The sequence below is a fragment of the Nannospalax galili genome, unplaced genomic scaffold (assembly GCF_000622305.1).
Source record: "Nannospalax galili isolate Female #2095 unplaced genomic scaffold, S.galili_v1.0 scaffold1359, whole genome shotgun sequence".
NCBI classification, from domain to species: Eukaryota; Metazoa; Chordata; class Mammalia; order Rodentia; family Spalacidae; genus Nannospalax; species Nannospalax galili.
The window spans coordinates 343,414-361,266 of NW_008342089.1; the positions used below are offsets into that span (position 1 = coordinate 343,414).

The window sequence follows — 17,853 nt, forward strand, 5'->3', positions numbered from 1 at the left end:
GGGCTTCCCCTTTGATCACTAAAGAGAACAGGTTTTAACAGTCCCACTTTCCCACTTCCCCCACCCAGCTTTAAAAAAAAATACATCTTAGGACACCCCAGCTCATCTTAGCTCAGGAAAATGTTATTGAATATGTCAATGCTGTTGTAATGAAATGTTTCTTCTAAGCATGTGGTTATTAAATAAATAATTTAAAAAAAAAGACCCCCAGCTCATGATCCGGGGCAGACATTTTCCCTGCCCAAAAGGGAATCTGTCCCATGTGTTCCTTTGCTAATAAACTCTGCTTTCTCCTGATCAACCCTATTCATCATAAGGCTACTTTTTACCTATCAATTTCTAGTTATCATCTGATTAGCTGAAGTATTTTGTCATAGTAATGGAAAGATGTCCAGCATACAAGGATGAGACTCAGAGTAAAATGTAGACTCCTCATCTTCCTTCTGTTCCTCCTCCTCCTCTTTCTCCTCTTCTTCCTCCTTCTTTTTTAGTTTGAGTTTTGGGGACTGAACTCAGGTCCTGGTGTTAGCTAAGCAAACACTTTACTGCTTGAGCTATCTCCCCAGCTTTTTTTCTTTTTTTTTAAAGACAGACTCTCACTAGCCCTGACTGGCCTGGAACTCTCTATGTAAACCAGCAAGCTGGCCTTGAACTCAGATACCTGCCTGCCTCTGTCTTCCAAGTGGTGGGATTAAAGTTATCTATCACTATGCCTGGTGAGATAGGATTATTTGTTTAAAAATTTTTTTATTATTTATTGTTTTTATGTGTCTGAGTTACCTGCATGTATGTAAGTGTACCTGTGTCATGCAATGCCTGTGGAGGTCAGAAGAGGGTGTTGGATTCCCCTGGAACTGGAGTTATGGACAGTTGTTAGTCCTCATGTGGGTGCTGGGAACTGGACCTGGGTCCTCTGCAAGAGCAGCCAGTGCTCTTAACCACTGAGCCATCTCTCTAGCTCCTATTTATTTATTTATTTATTTATTTATTTATTTCTTAAGTATATGAGAGTTTTGCCTGCATGTAACTGTACCCATGGGTACAATGCTCATGAAACCAGAAGAGGGCATCAGATCCTCTGCAACTTGAGTTACAGATTGTTGTTAGCTACCATGTGAGTACTAAGAACTGAACCTGGGTCCTCTGCAAGAGCAGCCAGTGCTCTTAACTACTGAGCCATCTCTCCAACCCCATCCAGATGGATGTAGCCCAGGCTGGTCTCAAAGTTGCTGTGTACCTGAAGCTAGCCTTGAATTCCTGATCCTCCTGACTTTACCTCCCAAGAGCTGGGGTTATGGATGTATGCCACTATGTTTGGCTCTTATGACTGTATTACTTATGTGGAGGCTAGATATTGTCTGACCCATCACCCCAAAACAATGTCTTGCATCTTCAGACTGATTAGAAAGAAACTTGTGTTTAAATAAACACAATCCATAGATACACAACTCACAGGCAGAGATGCCTCTTAAATGAGGCAACCCTTGGTATCTCAGTGGAGCATCTTGGATAACAGACTTGCTACTAATATGCACCCTGGAGACACTTATCCTAGGATGGGAGCCATCTGCTTAATAAAGGTGATGTAGCAGGGATCCATTCTAAGGGCTGGGGATGCAGATCTAGCTCTGGTTCCTGGAGGGAAAAAGGAAAGAGTCTTCCTCTTCTCTGTTTATATGGGGAACAGAATAAATCCTTCAAAAACCTGACCCCTTTGCCTCAGGTGTTCAGGACTAGTACTCTCTCCAATGAGAAAAGAATTACCCAGTGGCTTTGCTCCCCAGCGCCCTCTTCCTTAAGAGAGTTGTAGTAAGCCAGGCATGATAGCCTATACCTTTAATTCCAGCATTCAGGAAGGTAGAGGCTGGCAGATGTCTGTAAGTTTGAGGCCAACCTGGTTTATGTAGAGAATTCCAGACTAGCCAGGGTTACATAGTGAGACTCTGTCTCAGAAAAAGTTTTGGTAAAATAGACTGCCAAATGGGATGATAAAATTTGGCCCAAAGCAGGCTCCATACTTAGTGAACTGTATCTTAGCTTGAGAGAGGTACAAACAAACTACAATCTGATATAAGAGTAATACTCTTGTAACCAAGCAACCAAATATCAACCAACTGCAGTAGTCAAATTTCAGCCAATCATGAGTTGCCAGCTGATCAGACCATGCCCATAAAAGGTAAATGCTCCATCATACCACCTATATATGTGGTAAATGCTGGCAGAAGTCAGTCAGATTATTTCTTAGGAAGGGATCTTTTTCTTTCTCTGGCAATAAATATAACCCGTATATATTATGAAATGGATTCAGGGCCAGCTTCTGTCTGGAGTGTTGCCTGGTTTGAGAATGTTTCTTCTTACTCAAACTGTTAAATGTAGCTTGTCTTTTTTTTTTTTTTAATAATACACAATATAAAAAAGGTAAAATTTGCCATTGTAACCATTTGTGCATGTGTGTGCAGGTGTGTGCACATGTGGAGACTGCAGGTCGAGACTGGGTGTCTTCTTAATCACTGTCCATCTTATTTTTCAGACAGGGACACTCACTGAACCTAGAACTCACCACTTCAAGGCTGGCCATCGAGCCCCAGGGATCCTCCTGTCTCTGTTTTTCTTAGTGCTGGGGTTACAGGTGTTCTTCTTCATGGATCCTCATGCGTGTGCTGCAAGCATGTACCTGACTGAAACCTGTCATAATTTGTCTCTTCTGCATTGCTGTGACAAAACATTCTGACCACAACCAACTTGTGGAGGAAAGGGTTTATTTGTCTTACATCTCCCAGGTCACAGTTCATCAGGGAGCCCAAGGTAGGAACTCAGGGCAGGGACCTGGAGGCAGGAGCTGGAGCACAGGCCATGGAGGAATGCTGCCTACTGACTTGCTTCCTGGCCCCTGCTCAGCCTGCTTTCTTATACAACACAGGCCCACCTGCCCAGGGTTGGCACCACCCACAGTGGGCTGGGGCCTCCCACATCACTCATCAAGAAGATGCCCCTCAGACATGGCCAGAGGCCAGTCCAATGGAGGCAATTCCCCAATTGAGGCTTCCTCAACATGGGTCAAGTTGACACTAAAGCTGTCCAGCACAAGCCCTTTCCCCAGGCCAACTTGTGACCATTCTGAAGCACACAGTTTGGTGCATTCCTGTCACTGTGTAGCCTCATCGCTATCCATTTCAGAAGTTTGTTTTTTTTTTCTTCTGCTTAAGTGAAAACTTCAGTTCTCATGGTGAGATGATGCCTCTACTTAGGAAGAGAGCAGTCCATCCACCTGGTGGTCCAGCTGTAAGGCTTGCTGTCCCTCTGAGTTATTTTGCTGTCTTCAACCCTAGGAGGATGAAAGGTTAGGTACAAGTAGGGCTAATCAACCTTGTACCACTAGTTTTTAAACAGACACTGTTTAAATGATTAACATGTGTAAAAAGTTGAGTGGGAGAGTGACCCAAAGTTTAAGGTAAAAGAGACAGATACAAAATGAACAGAAGGTGCCAGACTTTCATCCGATTTCAGTTACTGGTGGACACTGCAGGCCCAAATGAAGAGTCAGTCATTTTCTTTTTTAATTTCTAAAAATTGTATTTATTTTTATTTTATGTGTAGGAGCGTTTTGCCTGCATGTATGTAAGTGTACCCATGTGTGCAATGCCTGCAGAGATCAGAAGAGGGCATCAGATCCCCTGGAACTGGAGTTACAGATAGTTGTTAGCTGCCGTGTGTGTGTGTGTGTGTGTGTGTGTGTGTGCACGTGTGTGTGCTGAGAATCAAAACTGAGTCCTCTGAAAGAGGAGCTAGTGCTCCAGGGGTTGGAGAGATGGCTCAACGGTTAAGAACACTGGTTGTTCTTGTAGAAGACCTGGGTTTGAATCCCAGTACCCATATGGCAGCTAACAACAGTTTGTAACTCCAATTCCAGGGGATCCCATGGCCTCTTTGGTCCTCCTTGGGCACTGCACAACACGGGTGCACTTACCTACATGCAGGCAATACACTCGTACACATAAAAATAAATAAAATATTTAAAAAAGACTGGTCAGTGCTCCTGTGCATTGAGCCATCTCTCCAGCCACAAGAGTCAGTACTTTTTAGCAAAGGAGACTGCTACATAGTCACCCTGCTGAGCTGTAGAGTACTAGCCCTGACTGCTTTCATGTTTCGGTACCCATTATCCAATGTTCTTCTGTGTCCCCTCCACTTTCCCAGCTTCTAGTAACACTTGGGACACATTCAGAGCCAAAGTGCTCCCCCAGTCCCTCAGCATCCATCATTCATTTCTCCCAGCATGATGTCTTAAAACGTCTGTCCATTTTGTAGCATGTATCAAAATTTCTTATTTATTTGAGACAGAGTTTTGCTGTTTATCTCAGGCTGGCCTGGAACTCATAATCTTCCTGCCCCAGCTTTCTGAATGTTAGGATTACTGGTGTGTGATGTCATGTCTGGCAGAACTCTCTCTTTTAGAGCTGAATTGTTTCCCACTGTATGTATATGCACACACTTTGCTTATCTCTTCACCTGCTAATGGGTGATGGAATTGCTTCTTTTGGCTGTTGTGAATAATGCTGCCTGAACATAGTTGTACAAATACTCTTGGAGGTCCTGGTTTTGATTCTTTTGGGTACATTCACAAAGGTCTGAGTTCTTCTTATTACTTTTGAGGACCTGCTGTACTCTGTGTCCATAGCAGCTACACTATTAATGCACGTGGGTCATTTTCTCCATATTTTTGCCAACATTTGCTATTTTCTGCATCTGTGTAGTTTAAAATGGTCATAATGAGCATAGAGGTTTGCAAATGGAACTTGTTGAAGGCATTGTTTAGCAGCTGCTCGCAGTTTGTTGATACTTTAGGAAAAGTCAGGTTGTAAGCTTTAAAAATACAAATGAAAGATGAAGTTCCTGAAGATTTCAACTTAACTAGATGGGAACCAGTTTAGGATCTTCAAAGCCTTGCTGCATAGTTGTAGTTTATCAGATCAACAGCAAAAGGCAAGTGCTTAAGGTCTTCAGGTCCAGAGATCTGCCTGCCTCTGCCTCCTGAGTGCTGGGATTAAAATGCGCACCATCACGCTGCATTTCTTATAGTTAGAATAGTTGGAATTTCATTCCTTCTTACTGGATGACCAACTGGGATGATGATGGGAAACCGTAAGCTTCATCTACTCTACCCACCCTGCTCAGCCTTGGAAGCAGTGCAGTTCTCAGCTGGAGGATGCTGCTGTTGTGTGACACTGCTCCCGCCGAGGCATGAACGAATGTCCAGTCACTCCAGACAGGGAATCGATGATAGACCAAAGTAAAGAGACCGCCGAAGTCCAGTGTGGTGAGCCGATGAGTTTTATTAACAGGAATATAGATGAGGGGTTACTTGCAGGAGCAGAAATGGCTCAAAGACAGCTGCATCACCAAAGGCCCACCCCAGCATGGGTGACAGCTCAGGAAAGCAGGAAACCTACGGTATACTGCACAGCCTGCAGACAGCTTGACATGTAGAGAGTGTCCTTCCAGGTAAGCTCAGTTGGTCTGAGCCTCTTCCAGGCAGCTTGGCTGGTCTCGCCTTCATCCAAGAGGCTTGGCTGGTCTGAGAGCATCTCTTAGCTGTAGCTAGGACTTGTATATGCTTGGAGAGGAAGAGTCTAGTGATCCTGGCCAATTCCAGGGACTTCCTAAAGCTATTGAGTTGTTACTTCCTGAGCTTAATGAGCTTCCCCTCAGTACTGAATGTCTCACTTCCCCTCAAAACATCTTGCTGTTTTCCTTCCTTTAGAACATCCTATTGTTAATCCAGCTTTCCTCTAAGATGGAAGGTTTTATCTACACAACAGCTTGCCACCTTATGACTTGCCATCTTGTGACTTAGGATACTCTAGTGCATGTGCTGGTAGTTGAAATTGCTTTGGTATGGACGTTGAAGTGGCTGCTAATCTTGGGTCTCATCTCCATGACTTACCTTGTCCTCTTCATTGCGGTCCTCTCTAGACTGTCTACAGCCTGGATACATACAGTCTCACTATTCTACCTTGCTCTCTTGCACCCTGGCTATCAGTACCCTCCGTCATTTCTCTCTACTAGGTTGGGAGTGTTAGATTTAGGAGAGCAGAAAAAGGAAGGAGATTAAGGCTTAGAAGTAAGAGCCAGCACCAGACCTGCCACAGGTAGGGAATGCGTTCCTTTATTCAAGGAACACGGTAAAGGCTGATAAACCCTTCCTTGGAATGAGGTGTCTGCAAAGAAAAGCAGAGCAGTCTGGACTTATGTAGGAGCTCTGCTGCACACAGCTGCAAGAGTTAACTCCATGCCAGGGTCTGGTGTCCTTGAGGGTCTTTCTCCCAAGATTATTTTCTCAGGCAGGTAAGCTATCTACAGCACTAAAGGAGACAGGTGGGCTCCCTAAGCAGTTTCTCTGTCTAGGGAATGACCAGTTGATAAGGCTTGAGCAAGGCCAGGCTGCCAGTTTAGGGCCAGTTGGCCAAGGGATTGATGGCTTTCTCTACTGAGGCTTGTGGCTCTTCTACAACTCACACATTCTATCAGGGAGACTACTCCACACCCTTAGGGTCTCCATATGCACTAAGGAGGGAACTTGCCCCTGCAGCAGGGTCAGTGTTGTTGGGTCCAGGCCTTTGGGAACACTCTGATCCCTCACACTTTCCCCAAAGTCTTAATATTCTGGTTGTTTTGCTGATGATTGTTGGAGGACACTTATGACATGAACAGCATCTACAGTGGTTACTGTTTGCTGTGTATTTATGGCCTTGAACAGGAACTCTACCAGGAGCAATTGCATTTGCTATCTCTGTTACTTTTTCTCCTTCTACAACACCAAACTCCACAGTCTGTCCATCTCCTGCACTTGCAAAGGCTATTCTTCTTTATGGCAATCCGGTGGACAAACCCCTCTCCCTTGGTGTCATTCCCGCTGGTGACACCATAACTTCCATTTTTTTTTTCCTTTTTGAGACAGGGTCTAAGTTGCTCAGAAATTGTTTCCAGATTCAGTATCATAAGGATTCTTCCTTATATTTTCTTCTACAAGTTCACAGTATAAACTTTTACTCATAGGTCCTTCATTTGGGTTAATGTCTTTGGGTTGGAGCTCGCTATTTTGCATGGGGACATCCTGTTATCCTGGCACCATTTGTTGAAGATATTCTTTCCCCCACCAAATGATCTTGGTGTCCATGTTAGAGTTGACTGTCAAGATCTCTGGTCTATCTCATGTATGGTTGCATACATATGCCAGCACCATGCCGTCATGTATAGTTGTATACATATGCCAGCACCATGCTGTTTTGATTATTGCGATTTGCAGTATGCTTTAAAACCAGGAAGTGAGCGTTCTCACGTTTCTTCTGCTGGGAGCCAACAGTTGCTTAAGTCAGATTACACTGAAACCACCTCAGGTTGCACCATTTAGATAAACAACCGTCTCTCAGAAACCAGGTGGCCTCACTGCGGTTGAGCAACCCTAGTAACCTTAGCAACACTTCCCCCTTTTACAGATTACTTCATTCTTGAAATTTCCCCACCCCTAGCTTCACTTCCTCCTTTTACTTTTTATATAGCAAACAGAAAAATAAAAATTTCAGAGCTTGATCAGACCACCTGTCTTGCTCTCATTTCTCGTGTCTCTTGTCCTTCCATTCGTCAGTTCTCTCCTCAGGTCCACGTTGAAGACCCCGCTGGCTGGGGGCATTCTTCTTCAAAGCTGTTTTGGTGTTTGGGATCCCTTATCTATTCCATTTCTATAGCCAAATGCTTTTCCCCTCAGCTAGGCCCCAAAGATTTTTTCGTTTCTGAAAAAAAATTATTGAGATTAAAATTTTTTGTCTTATTTTTATTTTATGAGTGTTTTGCTGCCATGTTTGTAAGTGCACTTCATGGGTGCAATACCTATGGAGGCCCAAAGAGGGCCTCAGATCCCCTGGAGCTGAAGATTGTTAACTGCTATGTGGGTGTTGGGAAGCAAACCCAGGTCCCCTGCAAAAGCAGCCAGTGCTCTTAACTGCTGTGCCATCTCTCCAGTCCTTTAAAAAAATTTTATTATTTTTATTTTTATTTTATGTGTGAGTGTATTGCCTGCATGTACAAAAGTGTACCCATGTTGTGCAGTGCCTGAAGAGGTCAGAAGAAGGAGTCAGATCCCCTAGAACTAGAGTTATAGATGGTTGTTAGCTGCCATATGGGTGCTGGGAAACGATCCCAGGTCCTCTGTGAGAGCAGCCAGTGCTCTTAACGACTGAGCCATGTATCTAGCCCCTTGAGTTTTGTTTCTTGAGACAGGGTCTCACCATGTAGACTTGTCTGGTCTGGAACTCACCGTGTAGACCAGGCTGATCTGGAACTCACAGAGATCTGCTTGCCTCTGCCTCCCAAGTGCTGGGATTAAACGTGTATGCTACCACACACATGAATTGAGGTGGTTTTTTTTTTTTAATAAGAATTTAATTGAGTTATGGAGTGTTTTGAGTTATGTTGACATCTCAAAAAATATTGTTTTCCCGTCCATGAAACCCTACTCTCTCTATTTATTTAGATTTTTCTTTCATTTTCTTCAGCAATGTTTTGTAATAAGCCTAGGAGAGATAAACTCTGACATAGACATTGTTAAGAATTAATGCCTGGTCTGGGGATGCAGCTTGACAGTAGAGAACGCTTCCTTAGCAGCATGCCAGGATTGGGTTCAATCCCCATCACAGAAGAAACATAATCCTTTAATTGATTTCTTTCTTCCTTAGTCAATCTAGCTAAAGGCTGTTGATTTTCTTTTTGTGATATAGGCTAGCCCAGCCTGGCAGTCGAATTCATAGTCATCTTGCCTTAGGCTCACGTATGCTGGAGTTACAGTCTGCACCACCAGGATCAGCTTTTCTGATGATTGCCTTTGCAGATCTTTTTGAAGGATAAACTATTGGTTTCATTGATTTCCGTGTGTGTGTGTGTGTGTGTGTGTGTGTGTGAGCGCGCGCGCGCGTGCGTGCGCGCGTGTGTAGGACAGAGGTCAACCTTTGGTGTCATTCCTTGGGTGCCTTCCACCTTATTTTTTGAGACAGATCTTTCACTGTCCTGGGACTCACTAAGTTGTTGGAAAGTGTGTTGCAAGGCTGGGTCGGGGAGGTAGTTCAGGGGTAGAGTGTTTCTCTAGCATACTCAGGTGTGGGGGTTCAGTCTGCAGTGCCCAGAAAATGTGTGCTGTTAATTCCCACTTGTTTTCAATTTTCATATTTCCTTTTGTTATTTTCTTTATTTATTGAGACTAGTTTTGTGGCTTAGAATATGGTCTACTCTTGAGAATGCTCTATTTTGTCTTTTGTGCACTGTGTAATTTGGTCAACCTAACTCCACCCCAGCTGCCACTAATAAAGCCTCTTGAGGAGAGGTATACTTTAGTGGTAGAGCATGTGATTGGCTCTAGCATCAAATTAAAGTAATGCTATATATAGTCTGACAGCTAGGCTGCTTGCCAGAGCTGGGGATGCTCTGAGCCTCAGCTGCCTGTGACCTTAAGGTAAGAAAACCAAGAGGACAGAAGGCTTCATCCAAGATGGCACAGGTGCCTGTGGGGCTGTGGACCATGGATACCGGACCTATGTATTTCTTGCCTGACAGTCTGACCTGTGAAATCAACAATGGTCACATAAAATCTCCATCTCAGGCTCATTCAACAAATATTTACTGAGCATCTACATGTTCCAGGCATGAGACCAACCCTGAGAAGGCTCTACCTCTGCAGGGTCTGCCTGCTTGAAAACAAGCTTGACCATTCTCCCTCCAGGCAACAAGAGGATTGCATGATCAAATAGTGCCTGGTCTAGAAGTGCAATTTCATAAATGCACCAACTCATCATCTAAGCCACTATATTAGGCTAATTATATACTACTACTAGAAACCACAGGCACAAAGGCTTTAGATATGGAAGGGCCATATAAAAAAGCTTACTGTATCTGTAGGGATGGCTCTAACAACACTAAAGTCCAAGGGCCACTGTACCTGCTGCACAGAAAGGTTAATGGTAATAGCACAGCTGTGGTCAGGCAGTTCCACTGCGCTGTCAAACAAGGTGCTATCCAGGGCCATCCCAGCCCCTACATGGAGTTGCTGGTGTAAGTCAGCTGCTGGGCCAGGGAAGACATGAGGCTGCCATCTCTGATGAAGAACAGTATGGGTGAAACTACAAAGCACCAACCCCTCCCCTGACACTCTCCTTAACTGCAGCTTGAGGCTCACAATTCTCCCACTGAGCTACACCATTGCCATATAGTTGGTCTAAGGGACACAGGTCACACAGGCACTGCACTGAAAACTGCCAAGGGGCTTCATGGAACCTCTTAAAACCATCCTGGGACATGAAACAGGATGGGGCACATGATTCTGTTATAAAAATATGTGTATGGAATTGAGTGAACTGACGTGTAAGTCAGGGGTCAACCACAGAAGTAGAATCAAAGGCAGATGAACAGAGATAAGAGACAGCAAGAGGTTTAGTACAAGGAATTTCCTCACTGATTAGGGGGCTGCTCAGGCAAGTCCAAGATCCATAGGGCAGGCTACCAGGAGGGGCATTCCATCAGGAAGGGCGGGCTGGGACAATTGGGCACTAGCTGGTGATCTGCCCTACATATAAATATTCATGGAGGCATTCATCATCATAGACTACCACTTCTGTTTTCAGCATAGAAAATAGTAATTAATGTATTTAAACCAAATCAAATGATAATTCCACAAAGCCAGAACCAAAGAGGAAAACTCATTCTTAAGGTTTTGTTCCTCTGGGATTGCTTTTGGCATCAAACTCTGTCAGAGCCAACCAGAGGCACAACTAGTATGTGTACCAGCATGTGTCATCAGATTTGTTATGAGGTGACGTGAGTGGTGGTGGAAGCTGACTAGGCAAGTCTAATAGCTCCAGGCAGGGTTGTCAGGGAGGGGACTGAACCTGTCATAAGGGCTGCAACTGCTGTCTGTACACAATTCAATTCCTTCCTCCTCATGGAAGCCTCAGGGCTGATCTTTAGGACTTTCCACAGACTGAGGCCCACCCAGGTTTTATGGCATGATCTCACTTAGTCAATTGGTTGTGTAGACTGTAATAGTGTCTCTAAGATAACTTCCCATAAACTGGGTGTGATGCCTAATCTTGATTGCCAACTTGATGGGATTTAGAATCACATGGAAATAAACCTCTGGGAAAAGCCATGAGAGAGTTTCTAGATGGGTGAATTGAGGTGGGAAAACCCACTATAAATAAGGGCAGCACCATTCCAGGGGCTGTGATTGGGTTTGATATCTTCAGCAAGCTCCCGGGCATACATTTCATATCTGACTGTCACCTGAAAGCAAAACATACACACAGTTCTGTTTAAAAAATTCCTCTTCAGGGCTGGGCGTGGTGGTGCACGCCTTTAATCCCAGCACTTGGGAGGCAGAGGCGGGTGGATCTTTGTGAGTTGAGGCCAGCCTGGTCTACATAGTGAGTTCCAGGACAGCTGGGGCTACAGGGAGACCCTGTCTCAAAAAGACCAAAAAAAAAAATTCCTATTCATATGCTGAAATAATTCAAGTCCACACAACCAGCCCTTCAGAGAACACTTGAAGCAATACAAAGAGCTGAAGAAAAGAACGACTATACCCAAGGGGTAACAGAAAGAAACTAAATGAAGGTACAATTGTGGAAACACCAAGTTAGATCAAGAAGGCAAACAGAAATTAAAATGATGGCAACCAATACACATCCTTCAATAATAACTTTACATACCAATGGACTGAACTCCCCAGTCAAAAGACTCAGGCTAAGTTGAATGGATTAAGAAACAAAATCCATCTTTTTGTTGTCTGCAAGAAACCTATCTCACCTTCAAGGACAGGCACTACCTTAAGGTGAAAGGATGGGAAAAAATATTGCAAACAAATAGCACTAAGAAACAAGCAGGGGTTGCAATTCTAATATCTGACTTCAAACTAAAATTAGTCAGAAGAGATAAAGAGGGTCACTTCATTCTGAACAAAGGAACAATTGACCAAGAAGACATTAAAGTCCTGAACATATATGCACCAAACTCGGGTGCACTCAATTTCATAAAAACAATACTATAGAACTTTAAGACACAGATTAATCCCAAATCACTAATAGCAGGGGACTTCAATACCCTACTGCCTCCATTAGACAGGTCAACTGGACAACGAATACAGAGAGAAACATCTGAATCAAATGATACCATACATCAAATGGACCCAACAGACATCTACCAAATATTCCACCCAAGCATCAAATACACTTTCTATTCAGTGCCCCATGGAACTTTCTCTAAAATTGAGCACATACTGTGGCACAAAACAAACCTCAATGAATATGAAAAATTGAAATAATTACATGCATTCTATCAGACCACATCACAATAAAGCTTTAAAATCAACACCAGAAGAATTCCTAGTAACTACATGAATTCAAACAACATCCTCCTGAATGATGAGTGGGTCATAAAAGAAATTAAGAAAGAAAGAAAAGCACTCCTGGAATTAAATGAAAAGGATAATACAAGACAAGAAAACCTCTGGAATACTTTAAAAACAGTCCTAAGAGGGAAGTTTAGAGCTCGAAGTGCCTACATTAAAAAATCAGAAAGAGCACAAATAAATGACAACATTGCAACTCAAGATTCTGGAGAGGCAAGAGCAAAAGAAATGTAACCCAGCAGACCAGAGAAATAAAAAAATCAGAGCAGAAATGAATGAAATAGAAACAAAGAAAACAATAAAAAGAATCAAAGACTGTAAGAGCTGGTTCTTGAAAAGATAAACAAGATAGATCTTTAGCCCAGTTATCCAAAAGAAAGAAAGAGCAAATGCAAATCAACAAAATCAGAGATGAAAGGGAAAACATCACAATGGACAACAAAAGGATCCAGAACATTATAAGGGAATACTTTAAAAACTCTATTAAATGTGAAAAGCTAAAAGAAATGAATGAATATCTAAAATCATGGTAATCATCAAAGCTAAACGAAGAAGAGATCAACAGCTTAAACAGACTCATAACATATAAGAAAACTGAAACAGTAATACAAAGCCCCCCGACTGAAAATAGCCCAGGCCTAGATGCATTTATAGTAGAATTCTACCAGACATTTTAAGAAGATCTCCAACCAATACTATTTAAATTATTCAAAAAGATAGATTCCCAAATTCCTTCTATGAATCCAGCATCACATTAATACCAAAAAAACAGGTAAAGACATAACCAAAAGAGAAAACTATAGACCCATATCCTTAATGAATGTAGATGCCAAAATTCTCAACAAAATATTTGTAAACCACACACATCAAAAAAAAAATCATCCACCATGATCAAGTTGGCTTTATATTAGAGGTGCAGGGATGGTTCGATATGCATAAGTCATAATGTCATAAATCACATAAATGGACTCAAAGACAAAAATCACATGGTCATCTCAATAGATGCAGTGAAGCTCTTTGGCAAAATTCAACACACATTTATGTTAAAAGTCCTAGGGGGAATTGGACTGGAGGGAACATACTTCAGCATAATTAAAGTTATATACAACAAACCACAGCCATCCTCATTTTAAATGGAAAAAAACTAAAAGCATTCCCATCAAAATCAGGAACCAGACAAGGATGTCCACTATCTCCACTCCTTTTTTTTCTCAGTTTAAGTTTATAGTTGTTTTTTAAAAATATTTTATTTATTATTTTTATCCCATATGTACGAGTGTATTGTCTGCATGTATGTGAGTCCACCCGTGTCATGGCAATGCTGCAGAAGTCAGAAGAGGGCTTTGGATTCCCCTAGAACTGGAGTTAAGGACGGTTCATAGCTGCCATGTGGGTGCTGGGAATCAAGCCCGGGTCCTCTGCAAGAGCAGTCAGTGCTCTTAACCACTGAGCCATCTCTCCAGCCTCCTCAGTTCAAGTTTAATAGATACTACAAAAGAACAACAGGCTGATGTCCCACTACCAGTACATTAGATGATCTGCTACAACATAGCTCAGGCCATTCCCACCAGTGAAAGAAAGGCTAACCTCCCCCACTCCTGTAGGAAAGACATGTCTTAAATCACAACACATCTTGTGTTTAAAAGCATGAATAAGTACAAAAGAGATTTTCTTCTCCTGGCTGTCCAATATAGCCTGGTATGAAAATGGCCCACTGATCATATTGCTTGGAGAAATATTTTTTGCTCTTTTGGACATCAGTCTTGATGGTATCACTGCTGGGCTTCCAGCCAGCTGGGCACACCTCTCCATGTTTGTCAGTGGACTGGAAGGCCTGCACTAGTCTCAGAATCTCATCCACAGAGCAGCCAACAGCAAGGTCATTTATAGTGCTCTGCCGATACCTTTGTCGTCAATGATAAAGAGGCCCCGAAGGAGATATCTTCATCAGCCTTTCAGACTCCATAATCCTGAGCAATGGTGTGCTTGGGATCTGATACCAAGGGAATGTTCATGGGTCCCAGCCCTCCTTGTTTCTTGGGTGTGTTGATTCATGCCAGATGACAGAAATGAGAATCCACAGATGCACCAATCACTTGGCAGTTGAGTTTCACTGAAAGCAGTGATCTCAGTGGGGCACACAAAAGTGAAGTCAAGAGGGTAAAAGAAGAACATGACCTATTTTCCTCTGTATTCGCTTACACTGATATGACGGCTATGGCTTTCAAGTTGGGGGCAGGATGCCTAATTTTGGCATTTTCTGAAAACATCTTGCTTTTAGCAGGCCCCATCTACAGGTCTCCTGATAGGACATAACAGGGCAGGAAGACAACCTCTCCACTCCTTTCTAATATAGTGCTTGAAACTCTTGTTAGAGCAATAGGATAAGAGAAGGAAATTAAAGGAATATTAATTGGAAAATAAGAGATCAAATTATCCCTTTTTGCAGATGATATAATACTATACCTAAGAGATCCCCAAAATTCCAACAGGAATCTCTTAGAAATGATTAACACTTTCAGTAAAGTGGAAGGTTACAAAATTAGCCTACAAAAATCAGTAGCCTTTTTATATACCAATAACAAGCAATTGGAAAAAGAGTATAGGGAAACCCTCCCATTCCCAGTAGTTGCAAAATTTTTTTTAAATATCTCAGAATAAACCTGACCAAAGACATTAAAGATTTCTACAATGAAAAATTTAAATCTGAAGCTGGGTGTGATGGTGCATGCCTTCAATTTCAGCATTCAGGAGGCAGAGACAGGCGGATCTTTGTGAGCTCAAGGCCAGCCTGGTCTACATAGTGAGTTCCAGGTCAGCTGGGGCTACAGGGAGACCCTGTCTCAAAAAGACCAAAAATAAATAAATAAATAAATCTTTAAAGAAAAAGATTGAGGAAGACACCAGAAGCTGGAAGGACCTCCCATGCTCATAGATTGGAAGAATTAATATTGTGAAAATGACCATCCTACCAAAAGCAATATATATACAGTGCAATCCAAATCAAAATCCCATGACATTCTTCACAGAATTAGAAAAAAAAAAAAACCCTAAAATTCATATGGGAGCACAAAAGACCCCAGATAGTCAATGCAATCCTGAGCACAAAGAGCAATGCTGGGAGGATTACCATATCAGATCTCAAACTATATTATAGAGCTATAGTCATAAAAACAGCATGGCACTGGCACAAAAATAGACATATAGATCAATGGAACATAATTGAAGACCCAAGAATGAGTATATGCAATTTCAGACACCTGATATTTGACAAAGGGGCCAAGAACACTTCCTGGAGAAAGACAGCATCTTCAACAAATGGTACTGGCAAAACTGGATCTCCACTGGTAGAAGAATAAAACTAGAACCTTATCTTTCACCTTACACAAAAGTTAACTTCAAATGGATCAAAGACCTCAATGTGAACCTGGAAACCCTGAAACTATTAGAAGAAAATATTGGCATTAAGGTACAAGATATAGGTGTAGGAAAGTATTTTCTAAACCAGACATCAATTTCTCAGGAAACAAGGTCAAGAATTAACAAGTGGGAAATCATTAAACTAAAAAGCTTCTGTACAGCAAAAGAAACAATCAAGGAAGTCAAGAGAAAACCCATGGAGTGAGAGAAAATATTCACCAGTGACATATCTGAAAAAGGCTTAACATCAGAATATATAAAGAACTCAAAAAACAAAGAATGAAGAAAACAAATGACACAATTAAAAGATGAGCTAAAGATCTGAACAGAAAGTTCTCAAAAGAAGAAATAAAAATGATTAAGAAACATCTTAAAATGTGTTCAACATCAGTGAAGTAACACAGACTCAGAAAAACAAAAGACGTTCTCCCTCATTTGTGGATCCTAGCACCAAATCATTATAAGTGAGTATGTATCCTGACATAACTGCAGGAACCAGGAAAATGGCAGGGAATCAGGGAGGAAAGAAGGAACTTGATAGAGAATAATAGTAGGAAACGGGTGTTACTAAGGAAGAAATGTGTAAAGGGGGGTAGTTAAGTGGGAGGGGGAGAAGGAGGGCTGTACAAGGAACTATGGGAATAAAGGGGAAGAAGGAGCTCAAGAGAGGTGGGACCACAGCAGACAAATTATCAAGGGAGAAACTGGGAAATGGGGACACTTTAAATGGGGAGAGGGGAGGATAAAACAGAGAGAGAAAAAGGAACGATAAATAATTCCCAGCTCGTATAAAAAACCAGAGGGAATTATATTAATCCAAAAACCTATTGAAAAATTACATGTACAATATCTCTACATGAGTCCGTGAGTATACCTGAAGGCCACATAACAGGAAACAGTACCAGACAGGAGAAACCTTCCTTTGAGTTGTTGGCCAGAGTAGTCCAAGAGACTCCCAAAATTACACAGGCCATTGCCACAGTCCTTAATTGCCTCCTAAAACTTGAAGGTAAGATTCTATTGCTGAGGATAGGACATACTTTGGACACAGGATTTGGAGCAATGGAGCTGGAACTGACCTGGAAGCCACCTCCCCTGAAGGCTAGCTTTCATATCTTTGGAGAGCACTACACAAGCTGGTAAGGGAGAACATCGATTGATGGTCCAACCCCGGATTCATGGCCTAAAAACCACATCAATGACCAGCACAGCAAATGACATTGATGTAAGTAGTGGCACTTTTATCTTGGGGTAATCAACAGCTACCTAATTGGACTCAGCCTATTCAATGTGAGGAAACTCGTGTGGTACTGTAAACCTAGCCAAATACACATAGCTAGAGAGGTCATAGATCTTAGAGAAAGCTCCAAGGCTGTAACATCCCTAGACAAATGTAATTTCATACTATGTGCAAAATATGGATCCTTGAATTTATAGACAAGTATCTCAGTCACCACTGTTAGGGTCCGTGACTCAGTGAGTCTCTTCTGGAGAACAAATGCACGAGTATGGAGATGCAAAAATCAAGCAGAGTTTTACTAAACCAGCTAGCTGGGGCCGATCGTCCTTTCAGGACACGCAGGTCTGGTTAGAGTGATCGACCCTGAGACAATTTTAGGTAAAGATTATATAGGCTTCCACAACCGTTACACAAAAGCCCACGTTTATACAGCCAATAGTTTCAAAGCAAGCATTTCACAAACCAATAACTTTAAAACAAGAAAAATGTCACAACTTCCTTCAGGTGTCTCAATCAGGGAAGGGTGAGTGGTATGTACCTGGCGCAACCCTTTCCTGTTATCTTGGGTAAGTGGACATGCCTACATGACACAACACAGATCAAACAGGCTAGGCTCTGGGGGGTGCAGCACTTGCCCCTATCTGGGGATGCCTGTGTCTCCACTTGGGTTAATCAGTTACAAGCAGTAAATTCAAAAAAGTAAATTCAAGCAGTAAATTCAGACAAGCAATAAATTCCTCTTTCC

At 42.3% G+C, this 17,853-nt stretch overlaps 1 pseudogene; it reads right to left on the reverse strand.

Moving 5' to 3' along the window:
- Positions 1-14,087: 14,087 nt before the first annotated feature.
- LOC103738075 lies at positions 14,088-14,718 on the reverse strand (annotated as a pseudogene).
- Positions 14,719-17,853: the final 3,135 nt, after the last annotated feature.